The sequence below is a fragment of the Schistocerca piceifrons genome, chromosome 6 (assembly GCF_021461385.2).
Source record: "Schistocerca piceifrons isolate TAMUIC-IGC-003096 chromosome 6, iqSchPice1.1, whole genome shotgun sequence".
Lineage (NCBI taxonomy): Eukaryota > Metazoa > Arthropoda > Insecta > Orthoptera > Acrididae > Schistocerca > Schistocerca piceifrons.
The window spans coordinates 588790353-588810546 of NC_060143.1; the positions used below are offsets into that span (position 1 = coordinate 588790353).

The 20194-nt window shown below is 40.4% G+C and overlaps 1 protein-coding gene across 1 annotated transcript in view; it reads left to right on the forward strand.

Annotated features, from left to right (window-relative positions):
- The window catches only part of LOC124802464 (cadherin-99C), a 628642-nt gene that overhangs the window by 553250 nt on the left and 55198 nt on the right, over positions 1-20194 (forward strand). The gene's annotated exons all lie outside the window — the stretch shown is intronic.

Consider the following 20194-nt stretch of genomic DNA (forward strand, 5'->3'; position numbering starts at 1 on the left):
TACCAACCGATCCCTTCTTTTAGTCAAGTTGTGTCACAAACTTCTGTTCTCCCCAATCCTATTCAATACTTCCTCATTAGTTATGTGATCTACCCATCTAATCTTCAGCATTCTTCTGTAGCACCACATTTCGAAAGCTTCTATTCTCTTCTTGTCCAAACTATTTATCATCCATGTTTCACTTCCATACATGGCTATAATCCATACAAATACTTTCAGAAACAACTTCCTGACACTTAAATCTAAACTCGATGTTAACAAATTTCTCTTCTTCAGAAACGCTTTCCTTGCCATTGCCAGTCTACATTTTATATCCTCTCTACTTTGACCATCATCAGTTATTTTGCTCCCCAAATAGCAAAACTCCTTTACTATTTTAAGTGTCTCATTTCCTAATCTAATTCCTTCAGCATCACCCGACTTAATTCGACTACATTCCATTATCCTCATTTTGCTTTTGTGGATGTTCATCTTATATCCTCCTTTCAAGACACTATCCATTCCGTTCAACTGCTCTTCCAAGTCCTTTGCTCTCTCTGACAGAATTACAATGTCATCGATGAACCTCAAAGTTTTTATTTCTTCTCCATGGATTTTAATACCGACTCTGAATTTTTCTTTTGTTTCCTTCACTGCTTGCTCAATATACAGATTGAATAACATTGGGGAGAGACTACAACCCTGTCTCACTCCCTTCCCAACCACTGCTTCCCTTTCATGTCCCTCGACTCTTATAACTGCCATCTGGTTTCCGTACAAATTGTAAATAGCCTTTTGGTCTCTGTATTTTACCCCTGCCACTTTCAGAATTTGAAAGAGAGTATTCCAGTCAACATTGTCAAAAGCTTTCTCTAAGTCTACAAATGCTAGAAACGTAGGTTTACCCTTCCTTAATCTAGCTTCTAAGATAAGTCGTAGGGTCAGTATTGCCTCACTTGTTCCAACATTTCTATGGAATCTGAACTGATCTTCGCTGAGGTCAGCTTCTACTAGTTTTTCCATTCGTCTGTAAAGAATTCACGTTAGTATTTTGCAGCTGTGACTTATTAAATTGATTGTTCGGTAATTTTCGCATCTGTCAACACCTGCTTTCTTTGGGATTGGAATTATTATATTCTTCTTGAAGTCTGAGGGTATTTCGCCTGTTTCATACATCTTGCTCACCAGATGGTAAAGTTTTGTCAGAACTGGCTCTCCCAAGGCCATCAGTAGTTCTAATGGAATGTTGTCTACTCCGGGGGCCTTGTTTTGACTCAGGTCTTTCAGTGCTCTGTCAAACTCTTCACGCAGTATCGTATCTCCCATTTCATCTTCATCTACATCCTATTCCATTTCCAGAATATTGTCCTCAAGTACATCATCCTTGTATAGACCCTCTATATACTCCTTCCACCTTCCTGCTTTCCTTTCTTTGCTTAGAACTGGGTTTCCATCTGAGCTCTTGATGTTCATGCAAGTGGTTCTCTTATCTCCAAAGGTCTCTTTAATTTTCCTGTAGGCAGTATCTATCTTACCCCTAGTGAGATAAGCCTCTACATCATTACATTTGTCCTGTAGCCATACCTGCTTAACCATTTTACACTTCCTGTCAATCTCATTTTTGAGACGTTTGTATTCCTTTTTGCCTGCTTCATTTACTGCATTTTTATATTTTCTCCTTTCATCAATTAAATTCAATATATCTTACCCTAGGATTTCTACTAGCCCTCGTCTTTTTACCTACTTGATCCTCTGCTGCCTTCACTACTTCATCCCTCAGTGCTACCCATTCTTGTTCTACTGTATTTCTTTCCCCCATTCCTGTCAATTGTTCCCTTATGCTCTCGCTGAAACTCTGTACAATCTCTGGTTTAGTCAGTTTATCCAGGTCCCATCTCCTTAAATTCCCACCTTTTTGCAATTTCTTCAGTTTTAATCTACAGTTCATAACCAATAGATTGTGGTCAGAGTCCACATCTGGCCCTGGAAATGTCTTACAATTTGATACCTGGTTCCTAAATCTCTGTATCACCATTATATAATCTATCTGATACCTTTTAGTAGCTCCAGGATTCTTCCATGTATACAACCTTCTTTTATGATTCTTGAACCAAGTGTTAGCTATGATTAAGTTGTGCTCTGTGCAAAATTCTATCAGGCGGCTTCCTCTTTCATTTCTTAGCCCCAATCCATATTCACCTACTACGTTTCCTTCTCTCCCTTTTCCTACTACCGAATTCCAGTCACCCATGACTATTAAATTTTCGTCACCCTTTACTATCTGAATAATTTCTTTTATTTCATCATACATTTCTTCAATTTCTTCGTCATCTGCAGAGCTAGTTGGCATATAAACTTGTACTACTGTAGTAGGTGTGGGCTTCGTGTCTATCTTTCCCACAATAATGTGTTCACTATGCTGTTTGTAGTAGCTTACCCGTATTCCTATTTTCCTATTCATTATTAAACCTACTCCTGCATTACCCCTATTTGATTTTGTGTTTATAACCCTGTAGTCACCTGACCAGAAGTCTTGTTCCTCCTGCCACCGAACTTCACTAATTCCCACTATATCTAACTTTAACCTTTCCATTTCCCTTTTTAAATTTTCTAACCTACCTGCCCGATTAAGGGATCTGACATTCCACGCTCCGATCCGTAGAATGCCAGTTTTATTTCTCCTGATAACGACATCCTCTTGAGTAGTCCCTGCCCAGAGATCCGAATGGGGGACTATTTTACCTCCGGAATATTTTACCCAAGAGGATGCCATCATTATTTAACCATACAGTAAAGCTGCATGCCCTCGGGAAAAATTACGGCTGTAGTTTCTCCTTGCTTTCAGCCATTCGCAGTACCAGCACAACAAGGCCATCTTGGTTAGTGTTACAAGGCCAGATCAGTCAATCATCCAGACTGTTGCCCTTGCAACTGCTGAAAAGGCTGCTGCCCCTCTTCAGGAACCACACGTTTGTCTGGCCTCTCAACAGATACCCCTCCGTTGTGGTTGCACCTACGGTACGGCTATCTGTATCGCTGAGGCACGCAAGCCTCCCCACCAATGGCAAGGTCCATGTTTTCATGGGGGAGTAAATGATTAAATTCAAAGTTGGTTTTCATAAATTTTACCTCTGAGTTCATTATGCTTAGGAATTCTCTCAACAACAACACTTGTAGTGCTCCTGTAGTTGTTTTGGCATTCTTTTTTGGAGGAAGCAGCATTCATAATAAGAGTGATAAGTTTGCCTCTTGCATTTAACGTTTCTTTGTAGGCTTCACCTTTTGACCATCTCCACAGGCAAAAATGTAAACAGGTAAGTTCTGCAGACCTTGGTGGCTGAGAAATGTCTATCCATCTTCCAGAAATGTTACATTTGGATGGCATCTCACCTCATGATTAGAATGCTCAAGGCCTCCATCTTGCAGGAAGAATGTGTCCATGCTCAGAACCAAAGGTGCCTCTTCCAGTAATGCCAGAAGCTCATTTTTGGGAGAGTCTCAATAATGGGTCCCTATAACATAATACAGTAACATGACACACTCAATCAGTCATCTATCATAGACCATCACATATTTACAGAGTAGCATTCTCTAAAATGTTTCTCCATATTGGCACATGTGATTTTGTTGGACCATCAATGTGAGCTATGAGTGCTATTTACACGGCCACAAATGAAAGACACTTCATTATTTTTAATGTTTTTTTTTTTTTTTTGTCAATTTGCAATTATCTGGCAGCAAAATTCCAAACATCTACTTTTATCCCTTCTCTAAGGTGTCAAATTCACTGTGAATGACAGGGACAGAGGTTTGATCACATTAATGTCTTACACATTCTCATTTGTGGAATACCAGCATGTGTAGAAATTCAGTGTGTGCTTGTTGAAGGACCACATTTTACCAACTGAAGAATATCTTCTGCCTTAGCCACACTTTGGTCCTTTGCACATTCAAGTGAAATATCACTGCCGAGCAGTGCGCCACTCTCAGACAGTTTAGTGAAAACATGAGTAATCACTCAAGAATCGGGTACTCTGTGGTTAGAGGTGAAAAATGTAAACTGAAGCACAGCTTGGTCTTCAGCACAAAAGTGACAGATGATAAAAGCCAGAATACAGACACATGAAATAAACAGTTATTATTTCTGTAAACTGTTGCATCTCTATAACCAATAACACTTTGGCACTTTGGAAGCATATGATATCAAATATTTTATTCTATGCTGCTACCTCCTTCCTCAAACACCAGCATATCTCGAACTGCAGTCGTGCTATCACATTACCTTGGATCACATTTGACATTGACATTGCTATATCCAGTGCCCCAGAGATAACCGACATGGAAAGTCAGGTGGCATGTAACACATTTATTCACAGTCTGACAACTGACACAGTCTCATGAACATAAAGTGACTCTATAATAACAGAAACATGGCTTAAGTTCAATAGGGGACTGTAGAAATGGATTACACAACATAAGGTTTCTTCTTGACTTAAAGTTCACTGGAGAAACACTCTTCTGAAAAGTAACTTGTAAATTTCGTTCTGCAATTAGTGACACTGTCATTGCAAGTATATAGTCATATTAAAAAAGAAACTGTGTACACAGTAAATATCATTTGGAAATAATGCAGTTCACAGTTCAGTACTGTTTTCACAGTTTGCAGGATGCATACTGAAGTCAGGCACAGTTCTTGAAATTAATTACCCGTTCACAGCAAATCACAAACAACAGTCACTGAACTACCAAATGATTTCCTGGATGCAAAATTCAGATAAAAGTTGGCATAATGTATGATTTGTAATTTTTACTAAATCACCTGCAGTACATATTTAGACATAGATGTTGTTCATTTCATAACCTCCCAGACTTATTACAATGGCTTCTAGCAGCCAATCCTTTACAAGATTACAATAATTAGCAATACATTCAGCTACTGTTGTTTGCACAATTTTTATAAATTATGATTAAAGATTTCTATTTTTGAATACCTGAATAGTGGAGTAAGATTGGTTTGACTGAAGACTTCAAGGTAAATTACTCTGTCTAGTTTGTCAAAGTATGGTATTCTATTCCAATAACAATATTTTAACTAATAATGCTAATTACCTTGAAACTAAATGAAGGCAAAAGTTATGAATACGTTTCAAGCATTAGCTAAATATATGTTTCAGTTACCTAAGTATACTTCTGACCTACTTTATCTGAAAATTAACAATTGCATACATGTTTACATAGGAGCAATGATAAAAAAGTTGTATATTATTGGTATTTTTAGATAATCTGATTACATTTATGAATTCCAATTAATCAAAAGAATGCAATTAATAATAAAATTGGCTAAGCCATAAGTTAATAGCCAACATCTCTGGTATACTGTGCACATTCCACGTAAGTGATAATCTTGAAGATATTTGCAAAAGAATAAAAATAAAAATAAACTGGGGAGAAGAAAAACACAAGAAGGATGAAATCCATCTGCTTTGTTACAAGCAAGCAGTAACATGTTTCAAAGTCTGTCACAAAGTTAAAGCTCTGCTTAACACAAAGTTAAAGTTCTGCTGAACAAGCAGTGAAATGTTTTTGAATCTGAAAGAGAGTTTCTGCAGCCTGGACAAAATATGGAACAACCACCAGTTACCTCTCTTCAGGGAGCCTATCAGATGCTGTTGTGGATCCTTGCAGTGAGGCCATTACCAGAGCTGTGGTGTCCTGAGATATGTCAGTGGTGATCCTCAGTCATAGGCTGTGATTATTCTGCTCTTGAGGGTCACTGCCCACGGTGTAGAGCTGCAAGTTTTCGATTGACTGTCCTAGCAACTTCAGCAGAAGAAGATAGTTCCACATGAGTGCATCTTCTAGGGTGCATGTGCTGCTGAATGTCTTGGATGGCCCGGTGCTGCTGCCCTTTGTTGACTTTGCTATGAGGCTGGTCCTCCGAGCTGTCATGGTGTGGTGTCAGAGGTGAAGCATAGCTGTTGCATCATGACGTTCCTACCCCCAGAACAGAAGTGGCAAGGTGGAGACAGGACTTGGAATCTTTTGTGAAGTCCATGTCCTCTGCCCTGGGGGGAAGGTCTGGCTGGGCTGGCGTCCTCTTTCATGGGGCTGACTGACTGGGATGGTCTGTGATCTGTAACCCCAGGTGTGATGTCCTCCAGTAAAGGAGCAGATCGTGGTGTCATTGGTGGACCCCTGTTGGTTGCGGGTCTGTAACAGAGACCTGTGTTAGTGTGTCCAGGGGTGGAGCTGGGCTATGAGAGGGGCATACTCAGTTTAATGTGAATAACGTGGAGGTAATTTGTGTTATGAATGGAAACCCCATGCCAGCATCTACTGCTGTGAACCAGGTAGCCCCTAGGGATGGGCCCACGAAATTGAGTTGGATGTGGCACCATGTAGTGGAGGTCGTTGGCTAATTGAAATAGCATTGGGTGCGGTAGCATGCTTACTTTGACAAGTTGTACATTTGGTGTCTGACGGGGAAGCATTCCTCCAGATCAGCATCAAACTCAAGGGTCCTGACTAGCAACTGAGATGTCAAATTGGTGTTGGCATGCTGTGTTGTGGATCAGAACTGGATATCATATGTATAGGCAGAGAGAAACAGGACCCATCTTTGTAGGTGCCTTGTCATTTTGGTCAGTAAGGGTAGCAGCGAGTGATTTACAGTCTGTAAGAAGGCTGAATTCCTGCCCGTACATATAGTAATGAAACTTTTTATTCCAAAAATGATGGCAAGGGCCTCCTTTTCAATTTCACTGTAGTTACTCTGAGCCAAATTTAATGTCTTTCATGCAAATGTGATGGACTGTTCTGCTCCATTCATTATATGGGAGAGAACTGTGTCATGCCAAAATTGGAGACATCAGTCACCACTATGAGGTGATGTTTGGGGTTCTATGCTGTGAAGCAGGTCAGTTGCAACAGTGCCAATTTCAGGTCCCAGAATGCACAGGCGATCATTTATAGGGGAAGTTTTTGTGAAGCAGCTGATGGAGGGATTTAGAGAGCACTGTCGCCCATGGACTAGACTGACAGTAATAGTTCAATTGGCCAGATACCTGTCCTTGGATACTGACAACTTATGAAGGGCACCCACATACTGTAGAGTTTGGCAGATTCCTGAGGCACTGAATATGTGTCACTCAAAAAATTCATTCTAGCAACTGAGATGTCAAATTGGTGTTGGCATGCTGTGTTGTGGATCAGAACTGGATATCATATGTATAGGCAGAGAGAAACAGGACCCATCTTTGTAGGTGCCTTGTCATTTTGGTCAGTAAGGGTAGCAGCGAGTGATTTACAGTCTGTAAGAAGGCTGAATTCCTGCCCGTACATATAGTAATGAAACTTTTTATTCCAAAAATGATGGCAAGGGCCTCCTTTTCAATTTCACTGTAGTTACTCTGAGCCAAATTTAATGTCTTTCATGCAAATGTGATGGACTGTTCTGCTCCATTCATTATATGGGAGAGAACTGTGTCATGCCAAAATTGGAGACATCAGTCACCACTATGAGGTGATGTTTGGGGTTCTATGCTGTGAAGCAGGTCAGTTGCAACAGTGCCAATTTCAGGTCCCAGAATGCACAGGCGATCATTTATAGGGGAAGTTTTTGTGAAGCAGCTGATGGAGGGATTTAGAGAGCACTGTCGCCCATGGACTAGACTGACAGTAATAGTTCAATTGGCCAGATACCTGTCCTTGGATACTGACAACTTATGAAGGGCATCCACATACTGTAGAGTTTGGCAGATTCCTGAGGCACTGAATATGTGTCACTCAAAAAATTCATTCTTGTCTCTTTTACAGTGGAGTTTCACTTGCAAAAACACTGAAAAAAGTTTTTCAAGATTTTTCGTAAGGTTTGCAGCATACGTAGGTACAACAAAAACGTCATCCAAATAATTCACTGTTCTCAGTATGCCCTTGATTAAGTCGTTTCAGTGTCTTTGGAATATAGGTAGTGCACTAGCTATTCCAAATCGTAGGCAGTTATACCGATACAGTCCAAACCAAGTGTTGATGAATAGCACTGAGTGTGGTCTTTGTCCTAGGTTAATTGTAAATATGCATCTTAAGGTCTACCTTAGAAAATAGGCAGCCTCCAGCCCATTTCTTCTAACCTGGGAATGAGATGTTAGTTCTCCACTGTCTGTGAATTTACTCTTAAAGTCCTGACAAATACTAAGTGCTCCATTATCACAATTCGCATTACCCATCCACTGTTTGTAACTGGGCTGAGCATGTCTTGGTCCCGGAGACATTGTAATTCACTGTGTAGCTTCTCTCTAAGTGCAAATGGCATGTTACATGCCTTGAAGAATTTGGGTGTCACTGTCGGTAGCAAGTTAATATGTGCCTCGAAGTTTGAAACTCTCGACACCCGTCACGAAATTACAGTCGGAAATTTGTCTAACAGGCCCATGTGATCCACCGTTTGTCCAACTGCCCTCACAGTTTCTGAAGTGTCATGAATTCCCAGTCCTAATATATTAAATAGATCCAAACCAAAAGAGTTGGAAGCACCGTGGGAGGTGACCACCAAAATTGTGCTGTGAGAGTGGCGGCTTGTTATTGAAGTTGTGCATAGCAAATTCTGACATAGATATGAGGTAATTAGTGAAACTGTGAAGTGGGGTGTCAAAAGGATGTAATCATGGTGACTGAACATTCTGATATGTTTTCCAATCAGTGATGGTGGCTGAGGAGCCCGTGTCAATTTGGAAGACAAACGGGACTCCCTCTTGAGACACTGTAATTGACACTCTTCATTATGGGGATATTACTGTTTGCATGTAGGAGACCTCTGGCCACATGTTGTCATCAGTGGGTGATTCAGCTGGATCAGAGAATATCCAATCCACATCCTTTGGTGGGGCTGACCAGTAAATCTCCACCTTGTGACTTGCTTTGCCACAAGAGCACAATTAATTTGATGAAAACAGCACTGCTGGCATTGGTGACTGATTAAGCACCGCACACACACTGGTAACTATTGAGGATGGTGGAGTTTCTGTGTGTGTCAGTTCATTTTCTGTTCCCTATGCCTAATATATGGGTTGTTGCTGATGAGGCGAGTGGCATACGCTAATGCTGAACCCTGGAAGGAGGCAGGTGATTGCAGAGACTGTGCAGATGCCCTTATAATTGGTAAACAAACATCCAATATGGGATCTTTTAACTTCAACAACTGTCTCAAGGCTTCGTCGGATGAGTGCAGTGACACTGTGTCCTGAAATAGTGTGGAAGTATATGATTGTTTGCATTGGGGGTGAGAGCACAGGAATTCGCATTCCCGTGACAGTCTCTGGAGCCTCATGACCCATTTGTGATATAATTTTTTGTGTTTATTATAGCTGAAGGACTTGTGGCAGGCAGCTGCCACATGAACCTGGGAGTCAAAAATCATCTGTTATGCCATAAACCAGGAAGTGTTGTTTCATGCATGCGATGTGGCACATCTGAAGTCCCAGCTTGTGGTTGAAGCTTTGGAAAGGGGGTGGCTTTGCTCTGATGTTCCACACTAATGAATCGATTTGGGCCAGATGTCCTGCCATTGCTGGTGTTGAGTGTGTAATTGCTGCCAGCCATACCACCAACACCTTGTTTGTCTGCTGCAACCCCTGTAGCAGAATGATCACCAGAAGTGTGAGGTTCACAGGGCTGGCTGCTGTTGCCATATTGACAAGCCCAAATTAGAAAAGTGACTACCTGTAACAGTGTGTGGGTACAATTTTAACTTATCACTGCCAATGCTATATCTGATACCATGGAGATAACCACCATGGAAAGTCAGATAGAATGTAACTCATTTATTCACAGTCCGGCAACTGACACAGTGTCGTGAACATAAAGTAACTTTATAGCAACAGAGACATGGCTTAAATTCAATGGAGGATTGCGGATAGGAATTACACAACATGTTTCTTCTTGATGTAAACTTAACTGCAAAAATACTATTCTGAAAAGAAACTTGTAAATTTCATTCAGCAGCTTGGTGGTGTTAGTCCCTTTGCAATATGATGTTAAGTCCTATTGAGCAAGAAGAAAAATATTTCAAAGTCTAATACAAAGTTAAAGTTCTGTTGAATAAGCAATGAAATATTTCTAAGTCTGAAATAGATTTTGTACAGCCTGGACAAAGTATGGAACATCACCAACTACCACTCTTCAGGGAGCTGATCAGAATGCAGTTGTTTATCCACAAAGTTAGATCATTACTGGAGTGGCCAAGTCCCGAGTGATGTCAGTGGTGATACTTGGTTGTAGGCTGTGACGATTCTGCACCAAACTAAACAGGTTGTGGTGTAGAGCTACAAGCTTTCAATTGGCTACCCTTGCAACTTCAGTGGAAAAAGATAGTGCCACATGTGTACATCTTCTAGGATGCATGTACTGACAAATATCTTGGATGGCCCAGAGTTGCTGCACTCTGTTGGCTTTGTTGCAGGGCTGGTCCACTGAGATACTGCAGTGTGGCCACAGCCACACAGAGTGCACTGGTTCACGAGGTGTCATCAGAATGGTGTAGCTGTTGTGTCATGACAGCCTTCACCTCTGATGACACTACCCCATGCCCCTCCCCAGTCCTTCAGTTAAGATTAATGTATGGAGTTCTGTTTGCATATCTATTCAAATATCCAGTATACATGTATTTTATTTTGAGACAGCTGTGCAGAACTAATGTTTTCTGTAAATGAAGAAACTTGGCATAAACCTGATGTATACTCTCTATTGTCTTCTGAAACTTATGAATGAACAGAACAGAAAAAGATGTGTCACAGGATCAGTCCTTGTGAAAACAGTACTGGTTTTTACGTAGGAGTGGTTTTGCCTCCAGAAACACAATCACACTTGATCACATAATTCTAGCAGAAGTTGATGTCCATTACATAGGTCTAAAGTTCTGTACATTAGTATTGCAACCCTTTTTATGGTCTGGAATGACATGTGCCCTTTTCTGGTCACATGATATGTTCCATTATTCCAGTGTTATTGGGTAAACTTATCCTAAAAGAGGAGTCAATTTCTCCACAAAGTCAATATAGAATTGAATAGGCAATCCATCAAGACCTATGGACTTCTCCCTGTAGAGTGATATGAGCTCTTTTGCAATGTCACTCTAACTTATTTCTACATCTACTCTCCAAGTGGAGGCTGGAGAACAGACTTATGGAAGTATTTAAATTTGCAATGTTTTGAAGCAATTGGGTCCTTCCTCTGACAATAGGATTGAAGGAGAAGGAAAAGGGGTGAAGGAAAAGGACTGGTGAGGTTTAGGAAGTAGAACAATTTTGGAAAAGTTCCCCAGAACCCTTGTGAGGGGAGACTTACTGGATGGGATGAGAAGGAAAGACTGATCGTTGGGTACTGAACCAGATGAAATTTGAAAACCTGAGAGCTTAAACGTGGAAGACAGGGTAATATGCAAGACACAGATTGCTGCAAAAACATTGTGCATGTGTTAATAAGAGCGAAATGCTAAGTGCATTGTATGTGGTAGAGATGGGTAGAAAACTAGAAGGGAATGAAGAAAGGAATAGTTACTGTGAATAAATACTGAGACCAAAGAAATTAATGTAAATTAAGGCCAGGTGGATAGCAAAAAACAAGGACATGTTGTAAACTAGTTCTCACTTGTGAATTTCCGAGAAATTGGCATCTAGAGGAAGAATCCAGATGAAACACATGGGGAAACAGGCACTGAGGCCACAATTGTCACGTTGTAGAACATGCTCTGCAACAAGATATTGTGTGTCACCATTATATACCCTGTGACTTTGCTCACTCAACCTAAATGATGTAAAAGGCTGAACAGTGTTTACATAATAGCTGGTGTATGACATGTCATTTCACAGGTGGCTCTCCCTTTGATTGTACAGGGGCGGTTTGAAAAGTTCTTGGAACAGAATAGAAAAAAAGTACTTACATTACTGAAACTTCTTTTATTTTTCAATGTAGTCTCCTTGTAGATTAATGCACTCGGTCCAACGATGTTCCAGTGCCTCGATCCCATCTCGAAAATGAGTTTCCTCCAGGCCTGCAAAATATTTGCCAATTCTAGCTATCAATTCTTCATTTAAAGTGAATCTTCATCCACCAAAAAAAAATTTCAGTTTTGGGAGGATATGGAAGTCTGACAGAGCCATATCAGGTGAAAAAGGCAGGTGTGGCTACATTTCATACCTTAGTTCATGTAATATTGCCATGATGGCGACATACGTTTTTGATCCAGCATCAAGAGTCGTGGCATCCATCCTGGAGATAATTTTTTCATTTCTAATTCTTCAGTTAAAATATGATATACCCTTTCAGATGATGTCCGGTAAGCATGAGAAATTTCATGCACTTTCAATTGGCAATCCTCCGTGATCATTTTGTGCACATTTGCAATGATTTCTGGAGTAGTGACACATATTGGCTGACCACTGTGCGGATCATCATCTAAGCTCTCCCGACCAAAATCAAATTCATTTCGCCACTTGGTAACAGTTGAATATGAAGGAGCAGAGTCCCCCAGTGTATTCTGGAAGCAGCCAAGAATGTCATTCGCTGTCATACTTTTCTTTACAAAGTACTTAATCACTGCTCAAATCTAATTTTATTTCCATCTTCACAAAACACTACGTGGGAACATCAATAGAGCCACATCACCGTCACAGCTCTCTTCCAAGAGCACTAACATGGCACATGTTTACAGGCAACAGTCCAATGAGTATCATGTGAACAACCTGTTGTGCTAGCACTGACCTTTTGTGGTGATACCGAGAGAACTTTTCAAACCACCCTCGTATGTTTTTCCAGTTACAGTACTGGTATAGGTGGTGGTAGGAGAATGCATAGGGCAAGTCTTACAGTGGGAATGATCACAGCGGAGGAGCCAGAGGGTAGGGAAATTGATGTAGAAGAAGCACAGTGTCCAACAAGGGAACTTCAGAGATTGTGAGAGAGGCAAAAAGCTGTTCTAGGTGTGGTTGGCAAAATGTTGGACAGAATGGATCTCATGTCAGGGTATGATTTTAGGAAGTCACTGGCTTGTCGAAGAAGCTGATTAATACATTCAGTACCAGGATAATACTAAGTGACAAGAGGCATTTTTTGGAGGGATCAGCAGTATCAGGACTGGACATGGCAGCCCAAGAAATCTGCTTTTGAAATAGACCAGTGGGGCAATTACTCTCAGTGAAGGCTGAGATGAGAATGTTGATGTATTGCTGTAAAGAGTCTGCATCTGAACAAATACGTTTGCCTCAAATACCAAGGCTGTATGAGAGGGAATGTTTAACACGGAAAAGATGGCAAACAGTAAAAATGTAAGCACTGTCGTTTGTTAGTAGGTTTAATATAAACAGAAGTTGCGTAGCCAAACTTTGATGAGGATGAGGTCGACATCGAGGAAAGTAGCATGGGATCCAGAATAGGACCATGTGAAATGTAATTGGGAGAATCTATTTAGAGATTCCAAGAACTTTATCAAGTCAACCTCATCTTGAATCCATACAGCAAAGATGTCATCAATATATATATAAACCAAACCAGGGGCCGAAGGCTTATGGGTTCCAGGAAAGCCCCCTCCAAATGACCCATGAAAAGGTTGACCTAGGATGGAACCACCCTGTGCCCCTGATCTGTTTGTATGTCTGCCCATAAAAGTAAAGTAGTTGTTGGTAAGTATAAAGCTGATTAAGGTATGCAGAAAGGAGGTCATACGTTTGGAATCAGGTGTTGCTAACTGAGGATAACCAAAGTGTGTGGTGGGAATGAGACAGGCCCAGATTTGCAACAATCTAGGAAATGGTTGGTGACTTTAACATAGGAGGGTAGTCTTTCTACTATAGGCTGCAGGTGTTGATCAGCTAATTCAGATAGATACTCAGGAACATTGAAACAGCACACCCAGGGGGGAAGAAAGGAACAAATGCGAAACTTCACAAATAAGTACGGTGAGATTTGATACGCAAATGATTCGAGACCCCACTGCAATCGGACAAGGGCCTCTGATTAAATGGTGCACTGTTGATGAATCATATACATGAAGATTACATCTGGAATCAAGTGGAGGATGTTAGGGGTGCAGACTGTCAGATAGATGCGTGAGATGACATTTCTCACATTTAAGTCAGTTTGGGAGGGCCTAATCATTGGCATGAAAACTGTGATGTGGTTGACATGCTGTGTGGTTGCCAGGTTGATCTTTTGGAGTCTTCAGTCGGGAACAGTGGACATATTGGGTCTGGAGTGATCAGAAAGGTGACAAGGCAAGAGGAGTGGAGGATTGTGAAGCAAGTGATCAGGTATACTACAGTGACAAGCAGATGTACGGGTGCCGGTTGTTCCACAAGCCATTTCCAGACACATTGAAGATGCAACTTTGCAATCCAAGTGCCTTTGTCATGTAACATTGAGCACTGGTGACTCCATCTAAAGTTTTGCGAAGCCACTTCATCGTGCATTGTCACAGATTGGCAAAACATGGTGTTTAGTGATGAATACCGATTACTTTTGGGAACAGATAACCGCATATGGATGTGGAGACAGCATGATGAGTGGTGCAGTTCCACCCACAGTGTCATGTGCCACAATGCCTGCACAGCTGACCTTAGTGGGCCAGCATGACATTGATAACATTCTTGACCCCATGTGGGGCCTACATGGTCTACTGGGACCAGTTTTCCAACAAGATAATGCTCATCCACATACAGCTTGAGTTACTCAGGACTTCCTAAATCACTCTCCCACTACTGGCCTGTTCCCTGGACTTGTCCCCTGTAGAGTGTATGCGGGACCAGGGTGCTACATCTCCCAAGCGGAGATGCTTGATAAGAAATAATAAGAACAAGGGTTTATTGTGACCACAGTAGAGAGCTTTAATAAGAAAGGACAATTTTCTTCAACAAAATATAATACAACTTTTCAGACACTAACAGGCATACACCTGTAACACACAGTGAATACATGCAGTGCAGCATGAAGACTATGCTGCTGACAATCCCTAACTATGGAGGTCGAGTGTTTGGTGCAGTTGGCTGACAGGTATGTCTCGAGATATTGCTGGAAAGTCATAAATACTGCTGCAGTGGCTTCTGATTGGGCTCTGACAGATGGGCTGCTAAGAGCTGGTGCACGAATCGGTCCAGAGCTCCAGTAGAGCGAACTGTCCTCGAGGTGTTGGCTTGTGCTGTGCTATATAGCTGGGGTGCAAGGGAATTTGTGCCAATGCAATTCCACACAAATGACATGGCAAAGGAAATAGGTCCCTGGCACAGAGGACCTCTGGTGGCACTTGCCATCTGTCATGCTTGTTGCGATATATGCAGACTGGGGAGTCAATGCTGTGTACATATGCAAACCCTTGATGCTTCAGTGTCTGAGGGGTTGCCAATCCCTTTTAAGTGAATGGCAGATACACGGCAGTGGGGAAATGCTGTATGCTGCCATGTCACTGTACTTTATTTGGAAATGGCTGTTCAAGATTTGTGGACAAATTGCCTCATGACATCCGACGTCTAATCCTCTCGATGCCGAACAGTGTTGCGAGGTGTGTTGCAGCAAAAGGTAATCCATCACATTATTGATGTTGCTCTGTATTTGTCTGATTGTACTCATAGTAACTGTTAACTTGACTTATTTTGGGATGAAGTGAATCTCTCATCTGTATGATTATGTCTAATACATTTCACTTCGATTCAATGTTCCCCTCTTGCTAACCAGGAAGATTTGGTTTGTGGCTTGTAGGAAGCAAGCAAAAGGTGGGGTGTGTGGTTTGGGTGGGGTAAGAAGTTCTATAGATTGAGGTGTTCATCCTTGTGAGAGGCTTGAGCTTTTAGGAGGGACTGGAGGTCTGTTTGTATCACAGGGATGGAATCTTGATGGCAGATGCTGTACACAGAGGTGTACACAGCTAGTGTAGACTGTCACTTACATATTCCTTTCAGTCTAGCACCACAATGGTAGATCCCATGTCTGCTGGGAGGATAATGATGGATTCATTAGTTTCTGGGAATGAAGAGCTTGGAGTTCTGCAGAGGACAAGTTAGGATCATGTTATAGGGACTTGAAGAAGGGTTGTGAAGTAATATGAGGAACTCTTGGAAGGCTTATAAGGGATGATTTTGAAGTAATGGTGGTGGATCAAGTTGGGATCTTGTTTGGAACTGTTTGAGGCTGGGCTCAATGTCAGGTTTTGCTGTTGGAAAGACTTTGAGATTAAGTTGCAAAGTGATATTTCCAGCTGACATTGTGTCTGAAGGAAAGTAGATTCTTCATCAAAGAAGCATAATTAAATGCAAGTTTAGGGGTGAACGTGAGACTCTTGAATAATACAGATAATTCAGAAGGGGAGAGTGCCATAGATGAGAGATTGAGAATACTGTACTATTGTGAGTGATCCGTAATTGGGTTTTATCATTGCTCTGGGAGGCAGTGGTGAAGGGTGGGGATGCTTGAGAAGGTTAGCGTAGCTTGGTTTGTAGGAGAGGAATGGTGGTTGGTGGTGTGGCCTTTAGGAAGCTGCAGAGGGACAGGAAGGATAGCACCACTGTTGACGTATTGTAGGGGAAGGAGGGATAGCTTGTTATGCTGAGGTCTGGCATGTTGTTGCAGTTTGAAATTGGCTTGGCAGATGACATTATCTAAGAAAATGAGAGTGGCAGATAACTGCAGGATTTTGTAGAAGGAGAGAAGCCTGGTGCGGTGGTAGTTGGCAGATGAGATGTATAGTCACAGATTAATGGGGTAAATGCAAGAGATTGCTGTATTTGAAACTATAAAAGAGATTGGTAGAAACAGAATGTGGGACCTTGGTTTTGATAGTAGAAAAGCAGATTTATCAGAGGAACAAGTGTAATATGTGATAGGATTCAACATGACAAGAGCAAAGGTTGGGAGTGTCAGAGATGGTGGGACTGGCAAAAATGAAGCAGCAGGGGGGTGGAAAAAGGTAGAAAATCAGAAGAAAAGCAAGTAAAAAGATATCAAAAATAGAAAAAAGTCGTATGCAAATCGTGAGACAGAGAGGGGCTCTCAAGAGGTAGTGAGTGGGAGAGAATTTCTCGCCAGAAAAGTATCCTCTATGATGTAAAACAGTTATGATGGGGGAAAACATTCAAAGTCATGAAAACAGGCAATATTTTGAAAACAGAGCAAACAGAAAGAGGAAGACATTGTACAACATTTAATTTACTGTATTTGGAAAACAAAGTAATGCAGGGCATGGCAGTAAAGTTGATCAGAACAGTTTGGCGAAAAACAAATGCACCAGTATGTGAAAGAATCATGTATAAGCAAGGTAAGTGGAACATGGGAAAAAATGCTGTCAAATTTGCAAGTAAATCAGTGAATGACACTGCAGAGAAGGCCCTGCAGTGTAGCGAACCATGAAAAAAGTATTATATGCAAATTTGTACTGTATTTTATGCACTATGGACTATAAGCCACACCTTCATTTTTAAGCAGTTTAAGCATTTTTACCATTTTTATTATTAAATTACAAATCCAGACTTAAAAAATTCTTAGTTTATCTAACCGAACTGATATTTAAAGTCCTCAAAAATTGTCACCTGAACTTTCTTCTTCTCCTTCCTCTTCATCATCATTGTTGTCTTCTTCATATATAAGATGGTCATCACTGTCATTAAGAGTGTTACTTATGCCTCACTTGTTGAAAGATTTAACAATATTGTCTTCTCTCACCGTAGACAATGGCTTTTTTATCCACTGACACACTTGTTTGATTGTAGGTCATCTTAAAGCTCCCTTCGGCTTAAATTCATGTTGGGTTCCATCTACCACCCATTTGTTCCATTCCTCTCACATATACACTTTAAATGGTTTATTTATCAAGACATTAAGAGGTTGCAATTGTGAATTAAGTCCTCCTGCAATAACAACAAGCACTATATTTCCCTGTCTCAATTTCTCTTTCACAGAATTTTTCAGATGACTACTTAACTGACCTAGCACAAGAAGAGAACTCTTCTTCAATAAAGCACCTTTTCATCTCTCCCACAGTGTCTTAATCCATAATTTCATACCAGACTCCCCCATCTAACATTTGTCATGTACATGAACAACACCACCTGGCAGTATTTCAAAAGGTTTTGGCATTGTTTTGTGCTTGCAAATGATAATTGAATTAAGTTTAGTACCCAGAATGCCAGGAAGTTTCAAGTTTAGTACCATCAACACAACATGAAAGGACAACAGTGTAGTGCATTTTTTCATGTTCACTTATTTTTATAGTTACATTTTTAGCACCTTTCATTGCAATAGTTCTGTTACTTGGCACATCAAATGTCAGAGAAGTTTCATCTGTATTCGCTATTTGGCTTAGTTCAACATTGGTTTTCTTTCAATTTTGAATAATAAAGTGATGGAAAGATAATATTTTCTCTTTTTACTGCAGTGACATTTTTTGAGATATTTTGGTTTTGGTTTGCATGCTAAGTCCATAAAGTCTGTAGTGCTAGATTACAAGCATGTATTTGAATCACTGTTGAATTGGTTCCAGTGCCATTTTGATGGTGTCCTTGAATTCATTTCCATATGTCATCTTCTAGTTTTGACCATTGTGCAGTCAGTCCTCTATTTGCACATTTAATCTTCCTCATTTTTCCAGTTCTTCTTTACTAGCTTGTCAGTCACAAATGGTTTTTTTCTGTTGGTGAAATGCCACTCAACTGCTTTGTTTTAATGTTCTTCTGCATATGCTGTTACTTTCAAGTTATAGCTCTCATCTTATGAATACCTTTTATTATTTATTTTTTTGTATTGTGAAACTAGCTACTAACAAAAATATTGTTGTGCTGTTACCAATAACACAAATCACTGTCAAATAAAGTTCACTGGCACCGTGGACTGCAATTATGAATCATAAGCTAGACAGTGTTCTGGGTTTGTGATGGCAGGGCAGGAGGGAGATAGCTTATGAATCCCTGCAACTCATGTTCATCGCATCGGTGCACTGCTGCTGCTAGTTGAATTCAATGTTGCCAGACAGAGATACGTTTCCCATGCCATTGAATGTATGGTCATTTTTAAGGCTGGCAGGAATTTTAAATCAAACAATGGACACTTTTACATTAATTTTGGGTATAAGATGCACCTGAATTATGGAGGCAATTTTGTGAAGAAAAAAGTATGCCTTATAGTCTGTAAAATATGCTAAATAACAATGGACCCATATATGCCCATAGAAATCACTACTAGAAGAGATGTAGGGGCAAGATGTTATTCAATATAGATGGCACAGATAGATAAATGTGTGAACTAGCACATAAGGTACAAAACAGACAACAATTTGAGCAAGATAGATGACAGCAAAGACTGACAAGGGGGTTACATAGTAATGAATGATGGCCACACACCTGATCTATCCAGTTACATTAAATAATCAAAAATTGATTGTTTTCATTGATGCTTAAATGTAGGAATACTGTTGTGAATATCTTTGGTGAAACAGTTTTGAAAGACAGAATTTAGTATTTCAGCCTTTATTAGTCTTCTTTTATTTGAGAGGTGCAGCGATTAATGAATATTTGGATAGATGATTTTGTTCCAGAAACTGTATAAGACCAAATTATTATTCTTTCATAATTTCATAATATTATTTTTCAACTAAGATCTTCATGGCATCAATTTATCTTGCAATGGCAAACAGTATTTTCAGATCTGTGTAATAAATCCCTCTACATTCACCCTCCCCCCCCCCCCCCCCCCCTCCCAAGGGGTGAACATTTGTTATTAATTGCTCAGGTAATTTTTAAACCTTTTCTGTCATATGTGTTAAGCAGAAATATCTTTCTACATGTCTTAAGGTCTGCACCTGCAGATAAAAGTGTTGCTGTTTCTCCAGTAATTTCTCATAATCACTCTAAGAAAATACAAGATGGGTTCTTTCAACATGGACGTGTGTGATTTGTTCACTAGCCTTCTCTAACTGATGTCTTCCTCTGCAGGACAATATGTTGACCTTCCATCTAATTAATATTGTAAAATGCTCAAATCATTTTATGTGACTAACCTGGGCATAATACATATGGTTAAGCTGAAATCTGAACATAATGTTATGGTTAACCTGAAATCTGACTGGTCCAACCACACTTCAGACTAGAATAGTTATTGTGTAAAAGGTAGCATATTGGCTTATAAGAGACCATTATTGAGTAAAATTCACATTTTGGATATGCTCTTTCTAATTCATGCACTTGAC